Source organism: Saccostrea cucullata, unplaced genomic scaffold, assembly GCF_032062105.1.
Source record: "Saccostrea cucullata isolate Sc308-1 unplaced genomic scaffold, CSIRO_AGI_Scuc_v1 ctg7469, whole genome shotgun sequence".
Taxonomy (NCBI): Eukaryota; Metazoa; Mollusca; class Bivalvia; order Ostreida; family Ostreidae; genus Saccostrea; species Saccostrea cuccullata.
The window spans coordinates 11206-29233 of record NW_026927715.1 but is presented as its reverse complement, the minus strand read 5'-3'; the positions used below and the strand labels follow the sequence as shown (position 1 = coordinate 29233).

The 18028-nt window shown below is 34.4% G+C and overlaps 1 pseudogene; it reads left to right on the top strand.

Moving 5' to 3' along the window:
• The first annotated feature begins 278 nt into the window (after positions 1-278).
• Positions 279-16542, top strand: LOC134275321 (uncharacterized; annotated as a pseudogene).
• Positions 16543-18028: the final 1486 nt, after the last annotated feature.

The window sequence follows — 18028 nt, the reverse complement described above, 5'->3', positions numbered from 1 at the left end:
GTTTGTAAGCAGACGGCCACGTGCTGTTCGCGCGCGTTTTCTCTCGTGTGTTTTCCGTCCTTACAACACCCGTTTATATCAACATAAAATCGAATTGATCCGTCTTTGAAATTCGATCCACGCCAGGGAAGGCGTGGGGGATCATAGCTAATTAATGATTTAAACTTCATACCTACATGCTGAGTTTGTTTTCAGTCGGAAGTAGATAGTGTTTGTATGATTTAAGATGTGAACGTATATTCTTAGTGTGAGGAACATGGGATTTTATTCTTAGTAACATGAATATGGATAGAAAAGCTGAAATGGTAATGTAATTACGAGATATTTTATAGGTCCCCTGTTTATTTGTGTATGGAATGTTAACCAGAATTGATTACCAATACGACGTTCGTATATTAAAGCAAAATAATGGTCATTTCTTCTATAAATGCCTAGATCACACTCACTTGCAAAATGCTCTCATGGTTTTTAATTCGAGGGGGTAGGTTTGTAAATATTTCGATATTTTACTGACCCTTCTTGTTATTGACAATAAATATGTGACAAAGCCACTTTATCTATTTTTATTCGAGCTCTTGATTCCAGTCAGCAGTCGCTATATATCTGACTCATAGTAAGAGGCATAGGGAAGAAATACGTGGGAATAGTAAAATCAATTTTTGGTTTATTGATTTCCCTACCAAAAAACGGATTTTTCTTCGCGATAGAAAATTTGCAGAAGGACTCTTATTCCAGCTTCTTTGTGTGCGTGACATGTATTTGAATGACTGACCTAGGGTTATCTAACGTAGTGTGAACTACAGTCTACATTCCATCAATTATTCATACATCAACGTTTATTCTAATTCTCTCGAGTTATCTGATGGTGTTTGTTTTTGTTATGTTCACTTATATTTAACCAAATTTACATTGACACCTAAAGGAATGCATATCCATTTATCTCGTTGATTGCGTTTTATGATGGGCATTTCTTTCGGATGATTATAAATAGACTTTTCTTAACTTTCTAACCTTGTTTTCCTTTTTTTCAGTCTGCTGTAGATGGCAAAAAAGTGAGACGGAAATTACCACCATCCTCCCTGCTGCAAGAGGCGGGCGCAACTCCGCCGCCAATACCACCCAAACCGAAATCGTACAGCGCAGCCCGCCGGCAACCCTCCTCGGCACAGGTCCGGGTATATCACGCCCTCGTCTACTAGTGATGAATCGATGAATGAGGAAGATTTCGAGGTCGCCATGCTCACGAAACAGCGTCGCATGAATGATTTAGACAAACCGTCACTGGACCGATGGAATGGGAATTACCTACCGCCTGACATGGATGATTCTAAAGTTAGGAAAAACGTGAAACAAATGTATAATGAAGATGTGAAGGCTAATATACCTCCTGATGGTGCTGTGCAATCTAAAGTAGGAGCTATGGATCAGTATAATAAAGAAAAAGACGAAACAGATCAAATAATTGATTCTTTGATTACTATATATGGTGTGCCAATAACACAGGCAATGAAATCATTGAAGAAACGCCTACAAGATGAGTTAAAGACGTGTGACGGAAGGAAGAAGGCGTCGAATTGAAGAAATCGGGAAATTCGAGCTTACAAGCTCAAATTTGTGAATTAAAACTCAGTCAGGATTATGCAAAAGTGCAAGCCAAACGAAATGCTCAAAAACAAGCCGCTGTAAAACCCGCAGGTCCCAGCAATAAAAAACGTGGATCCGTTCCTATGGCTGCCCCTAGATCCTCTCCTCAGGTAATGCCCCGTAGGTCCCGCCACAAGAGACAGTCTAGCGATCCAATGATCTCTAAGTTCTCTCCAATTAAGGAAGACAAAGACATTGAGGCCGATTTTCAATTAAAAGCACACAAGGAAACTACTCAGAAGTACATTACAGATGACAGCTCTCAATCAGGTCTGTCAGATAATGAAAGTATTCGTTCTGAGCCGGCCTTTAATGCTAGAGTCAAGAAAACTAAACCGTCTGCGTACACGGATATGTTCTTTAATCAAAACACCCCAAAGCGAAAGCCAAATATTGAATCTTCCTCTTCTTTTCCTTCATTGCCTCCTAAATGTCATTCAGACACTAGTCTACCAGAAAAAGTTAAATCAAAAGGAGCAGTGTATGTTTCCGATGATGACGAAACAAAAGCCAGGGAAGACAGGAAACAAAAACTTCAGCAAGAAATTGACAAACGTAAAAAGAAACTCGAAGAAACCACAAAATTGAAAACTGAATTGTTCAATTTGACACGACCAGGACAGGTGATGGCCCATAGTTATGACGACATCCCAAGAAAATCAAGTCGAACATTCCCATCGACTCGCCCGATCTGATCTGGAATTATCAAACCTTTAGAAGATGACGAGGATTTTGATGATGTTTCAGACGATAATGAATTTGTCACCAGAAGTCATCAAGAAATTAGTAAAGCGAGTGTAGTGGACTCCAACGAGGCTAATTATAGCTCCTCTGAATACCTGGCTCACAAACAGGAATCTGTGAGACGAAGGCTAGAGGACGTGACGTCATATTCAAGTCCCTATTTATATACCGGAAGTCTCAATGACTCTCGTGTTTCTAAAACTTCCAAACAGAAGGTAGACTTTTACCTAGACCCCGCGGCTAGGGACGCTGTTATAACTAGCAGTGTGACCTTACCTGACCTTCACTCTAACGAACAGACGTGGAGTATCATGCTTCCAAGGACTATGGAGCTGTGTCAGACACGGGAGACGAGTCCTCCCAGCGACTCCACCCCCGCCATGCCTCTACTCGCCGATGTGAAAGAGAAGTCCAGGCAGATCATTCACGGCATCGGAACCGGAAGCAGGCCGGTATCTGCTGAGTTCAACTTTTCTGGGGGTGTAGAAGGTACGGCTACACGTAAAATAACGAATACATGTAAGAGCGTTATTTCATGCTGAGCTCGTGGTAAGAAATTATATATTTGGTCTACAAGTGGATTAAGATTAAATAGAAAGTGCATTATTTATTAAGTTCTAAAGTTAGTTTGCGAACGTCTTAGTCTGGAAGTAAGATAACACGTATAAGACAGTGTTCATAAGATATACATGGAGCAACTTAGGTGTAAGTCCAGAAAACAAGTATTATACCCTTTATATATTGTCCCATGGAATATGAAGATAATGAACAGTATATTCCAGATCAAAAGTCCATTGAGACAATAAAATTCGGAGCAGAGCAAACATCGACCTGTTAAAATCAATCGATTTTTAAATCAGGTGCCTTGATGGAGAAATCGTCACCCATATTGTGCTTTTCTTCATGTCCAGGCAAGCAGTATGGTATATATTGGTGACACCTTTATTTATCAAATTTATTTGAATGAAAGGAGGTACATTTTTTAAAAATAAAAGGGAAATGGATATAAGTTTAAGGACATTTTAATATCTAGTAAGTAATAAATTTATTTTGGGTTGTAAAATCGATAACATGAACGTGAAACTTGTGACTTTCTTTCCGTCTGAATTTCTGATGTCAAATTAGCGTTACAGTTTTAAGGATTTAAAATTTATAATTTAAAAGTAAAAGAGATCGAAGTACAATCTAATTACCAAATATGCTTGGAAGCTACCAAGTAACTCTTTTAATCAATTCTGACTCCTTAAAATCGCCAATATCATAAACAAAATTTCAAGTGCACCTTTAATGTCTAATGTACTTTGAGAGAAACTTTAACAGTACCTTAAAAGTTTATTTTTTAGCTTTAAAGGAGGCACGATAATTTAAAATTGATTTTATAAAAACATTTAACGATGTCTTGACTTTCATCTGCGATAGATGTGTGATAACTAGAACGTTACGCCCAGTCCTTATACTTGTATAATTCCGTGAATGACGTCATTGATGTGCGTACGTTCACATTGCAATGCTTATTGGCTGAGAACTAATCGGTTTCACATGACAAAAACACATTGTCATCAAGTGTTTTGCCATCGATAAAAAATCAATCTCTTTTAGGAACATGTGTATTTTGACATTATACAGAAATAGTAACTTGAAAAACAATACATTTGTTATTTATAAATAGTATTGTTTTAGTAAATTGGTTTCTACAAAGATATCGCGATGATATTCTACACTCTACAAGAAAAAAAAAAGATATTTTATATGCATTGCAGTAACAATAAACTTTTAAAAGATTATGATTGATGATCTATATTTACCTTCACGCAATTTCGTTTATTTTTTTAAACTGCTTTTTAAAAGTCTTTAATAAAATTGACAAAATCATATCATCTTGTAATCGTCTATACATAGATTTATCAACATGAATTTTTTTCAAATATTAAAAGTGGCATTTGACCTTACGAATGCTGACAAAAGAAGTATTGTAAACATATTAATTATCATTTACTGCTCTAATTGTCGTCCAGACCTGATGAACGGCATGCATCGTGTGGAGAGTGATAACAGCGTGGACGCGGACGAACCGATCATGAAGCATATGATGGAGGGCGGGGTCACCATACTTAAACAGCTGGAGCGGAAGAAGCAGGTGCCCGTCATAAAAAAAAATATTGAAATAATTTACTTCCTGTTTAAATTATAATTTGAAATGTATCATCAGCCAATGAGGTGATTCTTTTTATGGACAGTTTTTTTTTAAAACTTTGATTCCTTTTTCTCTTGTTTTTAAAACTATTCAATGATCTAATGTGATGGGCCCCCTAAATCTCTTTGTTTTGTTTCTAGCCTCCCCGACCCCAGCCGAAGGTGTACGATTTCCCCATAAAGAGGATCTTACTGACACGGGACCCCAAGGATCGATCCATCAAAGGTAGCTAACTCTTGATGTTACCCCATGATTTATTTTAATGGTCTTTTCAAGGTGAAGAAATGGCCATAACCATCTTATAATATTGGCATTATGAAAATAAAAGTGAATAACAATGATTGCTTACATAGTAGTTTCTAAAGTGTTTAAGAAGTCAAAATTTATAAATAACATTTAGTAGCAATGCTCTCATTATTAACTTCCATAAATAACAGGAAATAAAATTGTATTGAAAGATTATATAAAAGAAACACATAGGTATATTAAATCATTTTAAAATTATCGATTTTCATAATAAGAACAGCTCCAAAAATTTTTACGAACAAAAGAGCGATGTACTAATTGAGTTATTTTAATGTCTGAAAGTAGTTTTTTTCAAATCTTAATTACAAATCTAGGAGCACCAATTAATCAAAACACGCAGGAAAATAAAGTCGCAATATTTCATCTACTAAGTGTGTATATCTTTTTTTTCAGTGAACGAATTCTTCCTGTAAGACAATGTATAAAACTTATTTGATACACGTGAACAAGTGTCCGTATATTCTTTAGATGATATTTTGCGTAGAGTGGCTTTTTATTCTGGTAGCGTGCTCTGGTTGCTTGGTCTTTTTTACTGCATAACAAAATATGCTTGAGGTGGATATACACATTTGAAACGAGTAGAGTTTCAATTCAGATTTTTTAGTATATTTTTCAGGAATGTCTACTTCGAATTCTTTTCTTTTCATTTGTTTCAATTTGGGTCAAGGGTTTGTGAAATGTTTGTGGTTTATTTGGTAACAGGTGGCGGGCAACAGGATAGATATGAAAGAAAACCATCTTATGATAAATTGTTGAATAGATGATTAAAATCTTTTTTTTTTTCACCAGATTTTTTTTTTAATATCTAGTAAATGATGTTTAACTTATTGTACATAAAAATCTTTGTAGCAGGGAACGGGCTGGGAATGAAAATCGTGGGGGGTCGAACCATTCCGGGGACAAAAACAGTAGGTGCCTATGTAGCCGCTATTTACCAAGGAGGCGTGGCTGAACAGTTACTCGGGGAACTACAAGAGGGTAATTAGTAGTTTTCTTTAAATCTCTAAAATACCAATCTTTCTCATTAACAGATACACAAATCTTCATTGAAAATTGTTGATTCTTTTTTATTTATCCAGGATTCAAATCATGTGTCGGTCTCTTTATAATTTTTTTTTAACATGAAAGTTTTTGGAGAGTAGTTTTTTACGGTACAATGTACAAGTATAATGTATTTCAAATCTGTATATTTATTTGATGCGTGCAATTACACGTGGAAGAAATAATGACTTAGAAGTTATTACACCCGAAAGTAATTATGACAAGGAAGTAATTACATGTACACCCGGAAGTAATAATGAAAGAGGAGTAATTACACTCGGAAGTAATTATGAAAGGGAAGTAATTACACTCGAAAGTAATTATGAAAGGGAAGTAATTACACTCGGAATTCGTTACACTGGGAGGTAATTATGACGGAATCCTTTAATAGGTGACCAGATCCTGGAGTGGAATGGCATCGATCTCTCGGACAAGACTTACGAGGAAGTCCAAAAAATCATCTGTCAGCCGAACGGGGAAATCGAGCTGGTAGTGCGCCCGTAAGTACAGATTGTGGATGTTGTGTCTCATAAAGCGAGGGGAGATGTCCCCTAGGAATGATTACAAAAGTATCTGTATGTAGTCCGGAATATCTTATGTTTCATGCTTTTTTTCATATTCTACGGTCCTGGCACGTATAAAATCTCAAAATCGTAAAAAAAAGGCCTGGAAAACGTCCGATATTTCAGACAACAGTATCTTATAGAACAGTATTTATCTGACAGCATGTTCTAAACGCAGTTAATCTTCTTTGTTTTGGTGTAATATTAATAGTATAGTAATATTAATAGTGAAATTTCACATTACATATTACTGCAGTATAGGCAGTCTAAATGCCATCGACCAAAACTGGCTCTCGTATTTATTTGACAAAAGCGATTCATGAAGACCAATATGAATAACAGAATATAGAATAATTTTTTGGTAAACTGATTAGTAAAATGGTTTAACAATTAAATTGGAACCGGTGTAAAGACGAATAATGACCCCCATCGAATAATGACCGGGGGTCATTTTTCAACGACAAAAAATGACCCCCCACCCGTAGAAAAAAAAAAATCATTTTTGGTAGAAAAAGAGACCAAAGGGGTCATTATTTTATATGTTAGTCCTATAAAAAAACTGACCCTCATTGAAAAATGACCCCCTTTAAAGTGATACAAAATTTATAACAGGTGAAAGGGGAAAATATGCTGTATATTATAATTGTTCTTCCATCGAGTAATTCATGCATTTGTTCGAATAGATTAGATCTTCTTAGCACGTAGGGGTAATAAAGTTCATCATTTCTCTCTGCCGAAATATTGACAAATCAGTTTCACGCAATTAACAATCAATCAATTAATCTTCATTTCTCTGATAAAGGAGCAAACCTAGAAAATCAAAGATTGTACATGTAAATGGATCAAACGCACGCTGGAGAGAGAGAGAGAGAGAGAGAGAGAGAGAGAGAGAGAGGCACACCTTTTCTATAATTTTAAATGTATGAATAAACTTTATAAAGAAATAAAGTTTTTAATATTTTTTCACAATATACACTGTTTGATATCTTTTTTACAGCGAAACTAATTTTTACATTTTCTGTATCCAGAAAAATACAAAATGTCGTATGAAATAAATAAGAGATTCACGTAGTCTTTCAATGCTAAAATGGTGTTTGAAAAGAGATTCTTTAATTGTCAAGTAAATAAAATTTCTTTTTAATATTCCTCCTTATAATGTTTGCTTAAAGAATGATATTCCACTTGTTTTTAGACATCAAACCATGCAACAATCAGGTTTAAATACTCTTTCATAGGAAAAATTAATTTTTCCTTCATTTCAACTTTTAGCTTGTATAAGTTTGGCAAATCCTATTTGACAATGAAAGAGGAGGAAATTTTTATACCCCCCCCCCCCCACAAAAAAAGAAACATTACGTTAAATCAAAAAAAAAAAATGAAAAGCAAAAATATAAATGAAACTATATTCCTTTCAATAATACTGAAAGAGGCTCTAGATAAAATATTGAAATGAAGTTAAGCCTTCACACAAGTACTATCATATCATAATTTACTTCGCCATGATTAAAGCATACTTTAAATGTTGGTGGGGGTATACTTGAAAGTATTGTGGCAAAGTAACAGTTGAAAATTAGTAGAATATTAGAATATTCGAAGCTTATTTTTAGTCCCTCCTTATAGAAAAATAAAGGTAGGATAGTTTTTTTGGTTGCTTTTGTTGATAATCGACTTCCTCCTAAATACATGTAAGTAAGGGGTGGGAAGAGTATAACACCTAAAAATATGCTCTGTAAAGCTATGGGCTAGTGTAAAATACACATTCTAATGCAAAAACTATACATGAGACAAAGCCTTTTGATTTAGCACACAGTATTCATTACATTTCTTAATTCTTGTTTTACTCCACCCTTTTACTCAGTTCTGAGTATATTTTTCAGAGAATTTAATATGAACATCGGAACAAACATTTTCATTTTTGCAACGTCTTCTTTATACTGTATCATAATATGAAAAGTTAATTGAAGACCATTTTTTTTATATCCCCGTAATCGAAGATTCGGGGGTATATAGTTTTATAGTGTCCGTCTGTATGTCTAGCTGTCTATCTGGCGGTCTATTTGTCCGCAAAAACTTTAACCTTGACCACAAATTTTCATTTATTGGAGCTATGATTTTCATATTTGATATGTGTATTCCTTGTGACAAGATCTTACTTTGTGTACCATCAAATTTGACCTTTTGACCTTTACCTTGAACTTTGTCCCATTTTAAACAAAAATGCCGAATTTTACTTTGGCCATAACTTTTAAACGGTAGATACTAGTACTCTCATACTTCACATATGTATTTTTTGGCATGACCTTTCATTGGATACTAAAAACTTTGACCTTTTAAGCTTGGAGATTTCCGTACTTATGAAAAAAAACTTTGACTTTGGCCATAACTTTTGAACGGTAAGGGCTAGGGTTTTCATACTTCACATATGTAATATCCTTGTTACATTTCTTAAGAAACCATCAACTTTGACCCATTGATCTTTGAGTTTGACCTACCTTTCAAAAACTTATCCTTAGCTATTACTTTTGAACAAGTGGTGCTAAGGCTTTCCTATTTTGCAATTGTATTTCTTGTGAGAAGACCCTACTTGCTGTTTCACAAACACATCTTTTTTTAATATATATGATGAGTTGCGGAAAAGAGATGGATACCCCAAAGCGTAACAGACGGAAAGACATCCCGATCACTTTTTTCTGTCAGTACGATGACTTCCACCATCGAAAAACAATGTTTACCTAACCCTTTAAGCTCGATAAATCTTTTACCCCTTTCTATTCTGAATCATCGCATTGACCTTAAAATAAAGCTATAATTGTATAATGTTATGAGATCAACATATATTTATTCCCAATTAGCTCAGGTGAGCATTTTGGCCAATATGCTTCTTTATCTAATTTTTTTTGCCCCCTAAAAATTTCAGCTTTAATCCACAGGGAGTCATTTTTCTACGGGGGTCATTTTTCTTCATGTGGGTTTCTGCAAATTTTTAGGCTGGTGACACTTTTTCTACGGGCAAAAGGGTCATTTTTCGACGTCGAATAATGAACGGGGGTCATTTTTCGTCGTAGAATATTGACCCGCGGTCATTTTTCGCTGTCGAAAAATGACCCCCGGTCATAATTCAGTGGGGGTACCCAAGTTTCAGCAAGTTTCAGTTGCGGAAACCTATGGTACACCATATGTATTTCAACCATATACGCATACTGAAACCTTGCGTATACCTCAAGTTTCAGCAAGTTTCAGTTGCGGAAACTATTTGGATTCGTGGACACCTTTGGTTTCCGCACTGCGGAAACTTGATGAAACTTGAAGTTTCCGCACTGAAACTTTGCGGAAACTATTAGTAACCTTAAGTTTCCGCAGAGTTTCAATAGAGTTTCAGCCATGCGGAAACTGTATTTTTCATCCAGTGGGTCATTTTTCGTCTTTACACCGGCAAGTGTGCTTCCAGTAGTAACGAAACGAAAGGAATATTTTCCTTTAAAATTTATAATTTTATTTAGGCATAAACGTGTTTTGTGTGATTTAATTTTTTTTTGGAGGGGGGGGGGGTGCCAATTTTGACTTGAATATCTTTGGATACAATTTTTAAACTTTCTCACCTCAGAGCTCCCTACAGAACCGGCGGATCCAAGGAAGAGGAGGGGTGCGTTTCCTCCTACGATAATCTGGAGTTCGTCTCGGACGATGTCTACGGTATAATATACATTTATCCTGCAATCTTCTTCAATATATAATGACAGACTAAGACCTTGATCGATGATTTTAAGTCTTGCTTCACATTGACGTAAAATACATTTCAATATAAGAACAAATATGCAATGAAATTCATCATGATCAAGAAAGAAAAATGACCAATGTTATTTATGGTAATTGAGAGAAAAACGTGAATTTATAGACAAAGATTTTTCTATATTTAGAGAAGTGTATAAAATCTAATCATGGCGTGGATCCCGGTCAGCTAGCCGCGCAGTTAGAGGGGATTAAGGAGACAGGCTCCCCTAACACGTCTCAGTCCTCGTCCCAGCCCGACTACTACACCCCCAGCGTATCCTCTCAATGTAGCTCCCCCCGGTCTGACCCCGCCTCTACGTCCTCCGACAGACAGCGGGGAACCAGCTCAGACGACAGAAATCACAGAACCAGCATAGAGGACAGGCAAATGAGGACTAGTTTAGATGAGAGGTCCCAGAGAACCAGCGTAGAAGATAGACAAATGAGAACTAGTTTAGATGAGAGGTCCCAGAGAACCAGTGTAGAAGAAAGACAAATGAAAAGTTTAGATGACAGACCTCAAAGGACTATGTCCAATGACAGAATTCAGAGATCAAGCTTAGAGGAAAGATCGCAGAGAACTAAATTAGAGGAGAGGTCTCCAAGGACCAGTTTAGATGAACGGCAGAGGAGACTAAATATGGCGCTAGAAGACAGCAACCAGAAGGGGAATTCTTTACCGAGGCTGGAGTCCGTGGACAAAGTAGACAAGGTACATTTGATTTTAAAATAAATATTTACATCCACCGAATATTATTTCCTTTATTTCTTATGAAGAACCATTGCCGTTAATCAGTCCACAAGCGACACTAAAGCAAGCCACCTGCATAGATTTCTTGAACAATCCTGTTCCATCAGTTATGCATACCTGTGTGAGCTGGTTTTGTAAATTTTTTTGCTTCTGTAACAGAATGTAACATTATCTCCTGATTCCACATTTAACAACCAAAGAAAGCATTTTATTGTTGAAACTATTCCATAGATTTGGGGAGGGAAGATAAAATAGATATTATACCAAACTGATACGTACTTTAAACCAGCCTAAAATAAAGACCAAATTGAAACATCGAATTTCTGTAGGTGTTATTGCTATTCCTGATATCAAACTTCAAAAAATTAAATATCTTGTTTCTAGAGATTAAATGTGATGCACTTTAACTAAGTAGATTCTTCTCTATAATAGAAAGAAAAATAATGACTTCGAAAAATATAGTTATAGTCAGACTGTTAAAATGCTTTGCAAAACATGCCAAAATAAGGGACCCAATTCAAGATGATTTCACGATGAAAAAATCGTTTTATATATAGAGATATGGAATCTCTTGATTTCGATGATTAATTGTTGTTTTACGTCCCATATGAAAATATATACGTATATAAAGTTAAGACTTCACAATAAACCGACACAGAGCTTCAAATTAAGCATTGAGGGATCTTTGTCGTGCCAATGCATGTCGGATCTCGGATTTTAAGGTCTCATACTAAGGTCCCGCAAATCTAACTTCAAAGTTCGGAACATTTAGCAAAGAAACAATTGGTGCTTTGATCATGCAGTCTCGACAGGGGGTTCGAATCAGAGACCTTACGGATTACAGAGCTAGCACTCTATCGACTCATCTCTTTAGAGAAGTGGACAGGCTTTCACCTACATCCATGTGATGGATGTGGGCGAAAGCCTGTCCACTTCTCTAAAGAGAATGTCAATCGACCGAGCTGCTGCCATCATGACGGTGTCCTTGATTTCGAAGTCGAAGACAATTTCCTAGATTAGTCATCTGTTTTATTAATCTAATTTGGTTTTTTCCCCACTTTTTTTGAATTTAAATCGTTTGAGAAACACCTGACTAAGGGAACTACACAATCGTTCTCCTGTACGTTTCCTTAAACGATTAATCACTCTTTAAAATTAAATTCTTAAATTTAAAAATAAAAAAAAACTCTCCTTTAATTTCAGTGCACGCAGCAAGAAGAAAAAGACTGGGGTGAGATACAGGTGAGATAGAGGCTTACATTTGGCTGACGAATGACCTTAGTATTTTACAAGCACATGCAGGAAACACACATAAAACGACACGAGTAATCTCTGCTATTCAATTAACGGAAAAATGACTGAATTTTAACTGAAAGTTGGCTGAATCTTTACTGTAAGGTGACTGAATCTTTTACTGTCAGGTGACTGATATTATGTGTTGTTGTGATATTATTTTTAGCTGCAACTAAGTCATGACGAGTACGAGAGTACCCTTCATATCCACGTCATTCAGGCCAGGAACTTAAAACCCAAGGACATTAACGGACAGTCAGACCCCTTTGTCAAAATCTATCTCTTGCCAGGAAGATGGTGAGAAAGCAGAAAATCTTTTCCAAATATGTATCGAAATTTTAGATTTATTTTCTAGGAAACCTTATTTTGAACCATATGATTTTAAAATGTTGAAAAAATATTGAATATTGTTTTTTTCCCTGAATATTAAGAAGTTATATATTTAATTTGATAAGTTCGGAAAATAAGAGGAGAACTAAACACATTTCTCGGACATTAAACCCGGAATGGCATCAGACGGTGGTATTCCAGAACCTACACCACGAGGAGGTTAAATATAAAACACTGGAGATAACCGTGTGGGACTACGACAGGTTCAAGGCCAATGATTTTCTGGGGGAAGTCGTCATAGACCTGTCAGGTGAGTGCGCATGCTCACCAGAAACAACAGAATCAAAATGTGATTTCATATTTATGTTCCCCAAACGAAGTTGGGGAACATATTGTTTTTACTCTGTTTCTTATTATTATTATTATTATTATTCCTGGGAAAATTTTGTCCACGAGTGATCTTGTAAACTACACATCCGACTAAGGTAAAATGTTTTTAGGGTCAGTAGACATGTTATGTAGATTTGCCGAACGAAGGTCATTTTGCGCGCACGTGCTTGCAAGAGCGCGCACGTGCAACACGTGAAATGACCAATATAATGGATATTACTGTAACTTTTCTTTTTTCTAATGAATTTTTTTGAAACTCAAAACGTAAGGATACATTAGTAGTATACACAAGATGGCATGGTCAAAATAGCAAGATCTCACGCGCATGCACGTGCACTTCGCTCTGATTGGCTGAAATTAAAGTCTCAATATCTTTCTTGTTTCTTGTCATAATCTTTTGAAATTTTGAACATAGTCCTATATTATGAAGATCTACGACATGATATATAAAATTTTTCATGAAAGCATGCGCATGCGCGCGTGCTGCAATCTGATTGGCTGAAACTTTAAATGGCTATATCTCCTTTGTTTTTTGACGAAATGCTTTGAGATTTTGAAATTTAAAATATAGTCATGCATTAGGATATCCTACAAAAAGATAAAAAAAAATCATGAAATTACGCGCATGCACGTGTGCTGCAATCTGATTGGCTGAAACTTTAAATGGCTATAACTCCCTTGTTTTTCAACCAAACAGGATGGGATTTAGAACATAGATAGATGTAAGGGACTCCTACAAGAAGGTATGATCATCATGCACGTGCACGCACGTGCGTGCATTTGAAACGAGTATATTTAAAAATACTCTTGAATGAATGATTTTTTTTTCTTTTGGACTGAATGCTTTAATATATAGTATATTAAACTATAGAAATAGTGTAGACAAGATGATATGGTCATAACGCACATGCATTCACATGCGCTTGGGTGCAATGCTAAAAATTGAATATAATTGGTATCCTTCTGGGAAAACGTTGTTAAAGTCAAAAATGCACAGAGTTTGTCTCATTTGATGAAGCTTACAGGGAATATGGCACCGAAAGGGAGTTGGGGAGCGTTTGGGGAACATCTGTAACGGTTCCCGTTACAATTAGCACTAGTTTATGTTAAAATTGATTTTTGTCTTCATATATGTTTTGATTTTTGGTATAACTAAAAAGTCGTTTGTAAACAGCTTAGCTTGTCTTACATGATACTACATGTAGTATGTCATTAACTATTTTAAACTATATTGTTTATCTAGTGGAGGGCTTTCTAAATGACGAACCTCATTGGTACCCTTTACAAGATCACGATCTTACTAGGGGTGTGGAACTCCCCAAACCCACGGTGCTGCCACCTGCAGGCAGGACTAACGACGTACGGAAAACTCTGACGTCACAGAGCGTCTACAGGACGTCCCGGGATTCTCCTAATATGCAACGACGAAAGGTATGTGTCGCATAATATTTTTTCTTTATTTCAAATTTCACTTTGATTTTTTTTGTTATGTGAAAGAAATCTCTTCAATTTCAAAATATTATGAATCAATCAAAAATCTTTTGCATATTTGTTATACTATTGCATATTTTTTAATTAGTGCATATTTTTAATTCGAGTTCATATTCTGTAATATTTTGCATGTTTGTAATGATACAAAGTTCAGCTATTTTTTTATCATAATTTATATATGTTTTAGTATGTCTGAAATGTTTAACTTTGCTGAAAATACTTTTTTCATTACTTACCTTTATATTTTCTTTCCCTTGAATAGGGTGACAAACCTGAAGCCATGGGGCGGAGAAGGCGTTCCCTTGGTAACCTGGCGGACGTAGACCGTAAGATTTGGCGCCCGGTGTCGCGTGCATGATGCCTACTCTCTCATTTTAAAATAAATTTTGTGTTAATTTTATAATCTTTAACGTTGATGATTCTTAATCATGTAGTGAGTTGTGTCTACAATATCTTTAAGGAAGTATTACGCTCTCATGCTTTATCCGTCTCAAACAAATTTCTGCTTGCTTTATATGTTTTCACAGTATGCTTGATTATCAAATGATGTTTGCATGATTTTTTTTTTGTTTCATTTTGTGTTTTTATTTCATTTTGGACAGAAATAAAGTCAACAAACAAGAGAGAAGTTGTTCAGTAACTTAGATCAAGGTATATATAGTGACTAGATGCTGAAATAATTTATAGATCAAGGTATATATAGTGACTAGATACTGAAATAATTTATAGATCAAGGTATATATAGTGACTAGATACTTAGATCAAGGTATATATAGTGACTAGATAATGAAATAATTTAAAAGTTGAATTGTAGTGTTTCTTGATTCATGAGATACATAAGGTTATAGACTGCATCATTATTTATTTTTCACTCTGGCTAAACCTTAATTTTTTTTAACTTTTGCTACAAGTTAGTTTATATGTAGCATTATCAGTATGTAGTTACAGTAAAAGCATGCCAAATGGAGATGGAATTTTTTTAATCAAACTTTCAATAGAAGTTCTTTTATCTCAAACAATTGTACAGAGATTCTCTTTAGGTGAATAGGAAAGAATTTGAGCTAATTTACTGCTGTTTCAGTACAAATTATCAAAAAAATAATAAAATTAATAAAAGAGAAGAACACTGAACAGAAATTTGTAGTTACATGTATAAGCAATATAGGAAACCATGTAGTAAATATTCTGTACGAGAGCGTCTGCAGATAGCCATTTTGCATTGTTTTTATGACGAAAACGAAACGTTTTTTAATGCAACAAAAAATTAAATGTAAGATAGTTTATTTTCTAAATCCCTAAATTATATAATACAAAAGAAATATTACATTTGAAACAATATTTTAAAAAAATATTTTTTTTAAAAAAGGGCTACTAATAACTAAATAATTGCTGTACAGTGACTTTTTCATGCACAGTTTTAGTTTGGTAAAGAAAGGAAAATAATTATTAGACTTTGATATCAGGTTATGGCTTAGAAACGTTTTGGTTTCTGGATTTTTGCTTTCCCTGCCAATGTTTGCCTTTTTCTGCTGTGTAGGTTCTTCTACCTCTGATTCCTTGGAAACTTCCTCTACTCGTTCGTCACCTCTTCTACTACGTCACAAACCATGTGATATGCAACTTCAGTATTCTGCGCATGCACCTGGTAATGTAACCCATTGTTTCAGTGGTTTGTCGCACATCCTGTCTCTAGCACGTCATTTCCTGTCTCCTTGTTCCCCGAAGAGAAAACCTACTTCCGGTGCACGTTCATTTCGGCGGTTCTTTCATAAGACAAAAAATGAAAACAGGTTATACATATATCTGTAATTTATCTGTGTGTCACATCTGATGTGGAATGCAGTAGATTCCAACAATGCTGAATGAATCAATTCATGAAATCCATTTTGTTTCAAGCAAACCTTTTCGAACCACGTACACACTGTTCTATCATTGCGCATGTTTTTCTGAACAAGTCTTAAAATAAATAATTTTATATTCGTTATTTTGCAAGCAGACTTTTGACTCTTTTTAAAGCTTGAAAGCATGTCCAGTTTCTTTAATTTTTCTTTTAGATTCTTTAGTTTTATCTATTTTAGTTTTATCTATTTTTACATATGTAATTATATTTACAAAAATTTCAATATTGTACGTTTATAATTCTTGAATTAATTTTTAAAAATCAAAATTCTATTCGAAACGCACCTTTACCATTATAGTAATACAACATGAGCTTTTTTTTGTAATTGCAGACACTTTTATTTTTATAATTTCTAGCTTAATATTTTTTATTCATACATGTACCCGGTATTTGTTTTCTTATGACTTACATTTTAGATGTATACTTTTAATATATTTATTGAGATTTCAAAAGTAGTGGTTTTCCCTATTTTCTGTATGTTTCATTTTCTTCTGTATTAACAGATATATTATTATTTACTTGATAGAAGTAATTGCCACAGATTGCGTATCCATTATTTTGACAGTAGTTTCAAATAAACGTTTGAATGAAACATAAAAAGATTCGCATTTTTTTTTTTACATTTTAATTTAAAATGGCAGTTGAGATGAATCCAGTAACTTTCACACCTGTATTCCTCAATAATAACCATCATCTATAATTTTTTTAAAGTATTATCTTTTGAAATTATAATTATCTTTTTTAAAAACAAATAACAAGAATATTACACCACAGGAATTATATTTTTTCATAAAAAATCGTCCTAAATGAAGCCCAATATACATATTATATGTATTTAACGTAAATTTTTCTATAATATGATTTTTTTTTTATGAAAAAATGCAAAATTAAAAAAAAAAATAACCACTGTTCACTTGAGGTTAGGTTTAGTATTTCATTTATTGTAACAACATTGTTTGAAATCCTTTTTTCTTTTCTTGATTTATTTTTGGTACCGTGCACGTGGATACTATGAATATATAAAATACATGACTTAGTTCTGCGGAAGATCTTTTTTCTCTTTAAGTAATGGTATCTCCATAATTTATGAAGAAATGGGATTTAAAAACTACATTTGCTAAGTGTTTTTAGTATGAATAATATATTATGTATTTTGCAAAAAAAAAAAAAAGATTGTTGAGACTAATAATTGAAAAAAGAGTTCTTCCCTTTTCCATTACTTTATTTTTTAAAATGTGATTAAAAGTTTGAACAACGTATAATTAAAAATATGGGAAAGAAAAGAACGTTATGTTGTCAAGTTCAAGTCCATTTATTCTCTCAAAACCATTTAAAATACATGGTACATGAGGACAATGAAAAATATTTACAGCATAAATATATTCAGGTCAGAGGTATAAGTTAATGATATACATAATCAGAAAATGGCAATATGGGAAAAAGATAAAAGAGAAAAAAAAAATGTCCGAATACTGCTTTTCATAATTTTGATGTCTATTGAAATTATCCCGTTTACTTAAGACCAATCTCTGTTTTAGGAGTATGACAACGTACTGGCATTACCAAAGTTTTGATTGACCAAAGTGTATATCTAGGTAAGATGTGGACGA